Genomic DNA, 6,000 nt, shown 5'->3' with positions numbered 1-6,000 from the left:
CCAAGTATCGTACGGTGGGCACCATATAAGAACATGGAAAAGAGGAATGTCTTTAATGGAGATATAAATAATGCAGACAGGCACAAACACATAGGCTCTGTGAGCTGAGACAGACTGCCTTTCAGGGCAAAACAGAAGTTATTTGCAAAAGGGCAGAGGGCTATGCATTATAAACTAAGTGTTGAAAAGCTGGTACCCCATAAATACAGTAAAAGTAATTTACCTGCAAGAGGATTCAAAGACCAAAGAGAATTTCATGTGCTTAGATGAATGTATTCCTGAAATTCTGCAACTCAACCGCATGTGCAAATGGAAAGCAGAGACTTGATTTATTGATAAACAAATTCACAGCATAATTGAACACACAGAAGAAAACAGTGCCTGAAGATAGTTGAAGCAATATTGAACTACCCCTCAATGCTTGCTGAATCTGCCACTTTTGTCCCTGCAAATTTTACTTTGTTAGGACACCACTGCATGGGGAATGGATTCTCTCAGTGCAAGGCAGAAGTTGGCCTAAAACACTCCCTTGTTTTCCTCTGTTGCTACTTTACAGACTCTTTGAGCCCTCTGTGGATCCTCTATCTTGAACCATAGACTGTGGTGCTGGAAAAGAACACAGGCTTGATGGCCATGATGTTCAGACAGAACCCTTTGTGTGCCCCTTCCAGCTCCAACAAAGCTCTTGCTTAGGCATGTAATGATGCCTAATCCCTTCCTTGACTCTTCCTGGTCCCCGGGGAAAGGCAAAAGCAGAGAATTGAGAGCTTCCCAGCTTTTCCAGGAGACAAAGATACAGGGCAGGCTCTTGGAAGGTGAGTAACAGTACAGGTATTGCTTACTCCCCAGTTTTGCCTTCCCTACCTTCAGCATCTTTACTCCTTCTTTGTTAAAAGCCTATATCTCTGTTAAGACAGTGTACTCTGGAATCATCAGTCAGCAAAAAGATCCAGACTGGTTTTTGCTCTGATCTTTGAAATAATAGGATGCACTTTTTCAGGTCTCTGATTTTTCCTTTGGCTTGTGTGTTTGTTTTTGATGAAAATTAGGGTCTACTAGGCTACTACAAATCTATGCAACTAGAACATGTCAGGGGCTGAAGGTAGGGCTGGCAGGGAGCTAAAAAGACGTCCAGTATAATTCCACCTCTGCTGAGGTATGCTGATCAACTGTACCCAACAAGCTTGACAGCTGTTTTATCTAATCTTTTCTTTAAAAGACCAAGTAATGGAGATTCTACAGCCACTCTAGCAGCCTGTTCCAGTGCTTACCTAGGCTTATAGTTAGAAAGATAACCTAAATCTCCTTTGTTGGAAATTAAAGCAATTTTTCCTGCCCTGTCCTCAACGGGTAATGGATTACTATCTTCTTTTAATAGCTTCTTACATGCTGGAAGTCTGTTATCGTGCTCCCTTCAATCGTGTAAATTAAATAACCTCAGTTTCTCCAAACTTTTCTCATAGTTTATGCCTTTATAGGTTTCTATTTATTCCTGTTCCTGTATGCTGCAACCAGTGAGCCTGAAGCTTTTATTTAAAAATATAGTACTTAAACCAGATTCAGTGTAAACTAAAAGACATTTAATAGTTCTGAGCACAGCAGAGTAACAATATTTGTCATGTTACAAGCAGTGGTATTGGTAGTATATTTTCCAAGATCTGTTTTCTTACAAGAACAGATCACTTCTTATTTGCTGTGGACGTCACCACCTGAAAATCTTCCAGGCTTCTGCTGCCTTTGTAGTACATGGAGATTTGACTTCTCTTGCCTACGTGTAGTTTGTTTGATTTCACTTGAGTGAACATGACGTTGCTGAATTTGGACCTTTTCTCTGGTTTAACATTAGCTCTAATCACGATCCTATAGTGTCTCCAGTCCCTTCCAAAATGGTGTAGTTCTCAAATGTTATAATCATTTATAATCATTAATTTATTCTTACCAGTTAAGTTATTTGGCCAGTTAAGTTAAGCCATGGTTTCTGAAGAATTCCTTTTTTTTTTTTTTTTTTTTTTGGAAGCAGGTACTATAAGCAGATACTATATTTGCCCTTTTCCAGTTTTCTGGGACTTGACTTATCCTCCACTGGTATTCACAGATGGTCACTAATAATTATGGAATTGCATGGTTAAATATGGTTAATTCCTTAACTGCTATAGGGGCAGGTCTTGCTGTCTAGAATATATGCAACTTAGTTAAATCATGTCTAACTCCTTCTCCATGCTAGTTCACACTCCTTAAAAGCTTCCTAAAGCAAGTTGTTATAAGGATCCAGTTACAATTAACCTTTGTTGAGGTAAGACTCTGAGATAGTTTTTCAAGAGTGAGCAACATTGCACCCTCCTGGCTCCCTTGCTGTCTCCAAAGAAAATCCTATGAACTTGTGAGAACTAGACAAAAGCAGAGTAAGGGAATATCAAAAGCTGTTATGGCAACTTGAACACTTCCTTATTTATCTCTTTGTATTGTCTGCTAGACTTCCCTCTTTGTTCTAATTAATTGGCAAACTACTGCTGAAGTCGTTCATTTCTCAAAACTTATTTATTTTTGCCTCACATTTATTTGCACAGCACTACTGTTATGTACAAAGATTACTCGTTAATGGAGTTCAGAACACCCTTTCACAGCATGCAGTTCTGTTCAGTCCAAACAATAAAATACACCATATACATGAGTCTCTCACTTACACTAACCTTATTTGGTTTTACCCTGCTTGATTACTCTTTATGTGCTTTCTTAAAGTTATGCAATTTATACTCATTATTTTGGCTATTTTAATTACTTGTTTTCACAATATATTTAAAAGAATATTCTGCAGCTCTTCTAAAAATTATATTATCTAATGGAAATTGGTTTATTTTAACAAGAACAAATTTAAAAGAATAAATTCTGTTTATAGCTCAGGTGTATATTTAACTAAAAATATGTCAGAATGAGTAATTTCATCCTGAACTCTTTAAAATTTGGGACACTGGAGAAAATGCTGGCACTGTTTCAGCATGTCTGGACGAGAGCATACCCCATGTGAAGGTCTGTTTTTAAGGCTGGTTTGGCTACAGCCATGCAAATCACAGCAGGAAGACACATCTGCAAGAGGGTGGATACTTCTGGAGATCAAAGAAAGCTGTCTATTGGCACTGTTGATCTGAACCTCCACCCAATTTTGATCTTCAGTACTGGCATATAGACACAACAGGAAAAAATGCATGTGTGAGAGAAAGGGCTTTAACACAAAGGAGCATCAGTAGGGCTGAAATTTCTAACCTTTGCAGACAAGAGGACATCAATACCCAGCCACTCAGACCTGGTGCAGTCAGCCTTGGAAAGTCATGGAGGCAACACCCAGACCAATCTGTCTCAGTGGTTATCTGAAATAACCATGAAGATGGCCACATGCTGTGACTATAGAGCCTCCAACTGATCCTGACATTCATTTTAAGTCAGCTGCTATGCTGTCAATACTCAAACTAGCTAGATAAGGCAAGAGAAAATGCCTGCTTGCAAAGCAGGCCTGTTTCCAGATAGGGAGTCTCAGGGTAGCTCTGTATGGCAGCCCACAGCCACAAACTGTAAGCGTTGACTCGGCAAACTGCAACTGCCTGAGAAGCTGGCCCAGCCCTTCAAAAGTTCGTTGGTTTGAGCTCTGATTGTGCTCATAATGGCACCAACATCGGGGAGTCTGAGGGCTGTGTGGGTGCTGTGAATGCTCTATGGACTGTTGCCAGCCAGGAGAAACTCACTGTCAATGCTCTGTCTATGCTGGTCATTTCCATGAGGACCCAGGGGAACAGGCCCGGACAGAGGAAATACCTGCTAAGAGTAGTCAGAAGGGGGAAGAAAGATGAAGCTGGTTTTTGTACTTTATCATGCTTATTTAAGTGACAAGTTAAGCCAAAGTCTGTAAGTGATAGATAGGCATAACACCTACCTGATCTGAAAACAGGAGCCTTGCTGACTTTCACATGTACTGCAGATAAGTAATATCTTGTCTGGTCATAGATGCATGTATAACACTGCTATTACTGCCAGTGACTAAGAGGGCAGCTGCCCCCAACTGCACATCCCACAGGCGCTCCTGGTACCTACCCTTGCTAGATAAACTGAGCCACTAATATCAGCAAACGCCAAGCTAGCTTTATCTCCCTAGCATGGATACGAGCGACATGTGAGGGGCATGTGCGCCTCAGGAGCTGCCCTCACAGATACTGGCAGTAGCCCTGTCACAGGCCCAGTTAGGGGTGGAGATGGCTGCTGCCAAAGATTTTAAATGCAGAAAGAAAGCCAAGTTATTTATCTCATTTTATTTACAGTAATAGGGGACTGTTGAACAGCATGTAAGTGCACTACAATAAAATCAATACAGAATATTAAAAGCAGAAATAAAGATCAGCCAACCTGAGGAAACTACTAACTTGAATGAAAGGATCTAACAGGAAGACAAATCAAACATCTCAGGGAAATCAACCCACCGAAACAAAGGGGGATGATTCCCAGGTTTGATTAGATAAATCCTGAGCCTTTCACTGAAGCAAACTGCCCTTGACATGATGGTTTCACTGAAGCCTTTAAAGAGAAATTTGCTCAGCTAGTACTGAGATGGGACTTCAGGATTTAGCTCCCAAAACACAGAAGAAGTTATACATTGAAGAAGATATATTGAAGTATGCCAATGCACAACTACCAAAAGGATGAAGAGAAATTCTTGTGAAATTAATTAACTGTAAGTTATGCCCTAAAAGACTGAACCTTACATTTGCAAAAGTTTCATAATTAAGAACCTGAAAATATGTAATTTCCACTTGGTCAGATCTCAGATGAATATAATTTCAGGAGCTGATTCACCTACACTGGCACTGCAGGACTAGAAGCCAAGGAGAGCATCTACCAAGTCAGCAAGAAATTCTGTTTCCTCTGAAGCCAACACGAGTTTTGCCGTTGGCTTTAAAATAGCAGCAGAAATTCCACCCCCACCCCCTATGTCCAGGGATGTTGGATCTCTGAGTATAGACTGAAACTCTCCTTTCAGATGTAAGCAATGGATGGCTGGTACTGTAAGTCAGCACGACTGAAAGTTTTCGCTGTGGCAAAGATATTCAGATTCTGAGACAAAGTTTAGTGGGCGAAGCTCAAGTCTGACTAGATAAGCTGTTATCTGGATCACTGGCCTAGGTTAGTCCAGTTTGTGAACGATTTATGACAATGTACCAAGAAATCTGTTTTTAAAGTGACTAAACTGTGTATCCTGTGAGGCTGATTTCTGCCTAGTTTAACCGAACTGTAAATGAGCTATCAAAGATAGCTACCCATTAGTGGAGTTCTGGCAAAAAACACTTCTGTACTTCACTTAATGCCCTTAAATGGATGGTCTGAGGGTTACATTTTTTACTTTTCAATTTTGCTGTTTCTCTATTATATTTTTTTGTTGCTCTGCAGATTTTGAAAACTTCAATGTCTCTGGAAAAGTTACAGAATAGAAAGAAACTAAAACAAAGAACTCTGTCAGACTCATGTCCAGCAGCTGGAAGGTCCCAAAAACTTTTCAGCTGCACATCCCAGTTCCACTGATCCCAAATCATTGTCCAGATAATTACATCGGAAGTGGCTCATATTCTGATTCAGAACTGCCTTATCCAAAGAAAAGAGTGAGTAACAAACAAGAACTGCAGGCACAGCTCATACTGAGAGCGGCCTGTACAGTGGAGAAGGAGGATTTGGAAGGGGGAAAGGTCCAATGGGGAAAAATGAAATGTCAACTTCAAAGAGTTTACGTTAAGGCTGTAAACTACTGTTTACATAAAGGCATGAAAGTTTTCAACTGTGAACACACACAAACACATGCACTTATGCATTTAATGGAGATGCTTATTCCAGATTTTATTTTGGCTAAAAACTCGGTGCCACAGAAAGCAGTAATTATTCCAGCTTTGCATATTGTAAACCTGGTCACTGTCATTCTTCCTTTGCCTCCACATGCCTCAATGCCACATTTTCTACAATCATGGG

The sequence above is a fragment of the Anas platyrhynchos genome, chromosome 13 (assembly GCF_047663525.1).
Source record: "Anas platyrhynchos isolate ZD024472 breed Pekin duck chromosome 13, IASCAAS_PekinDuck_T2T, whole genome shotgun sequence".
NCBI lineage: Eukaryota > Metazoa > Chordata > Aves > Anseriformes > Anatidae > Anas > Anas platyrhynchos.
This window is presented reverse-complemented; position numbering follows the sequence as displayed.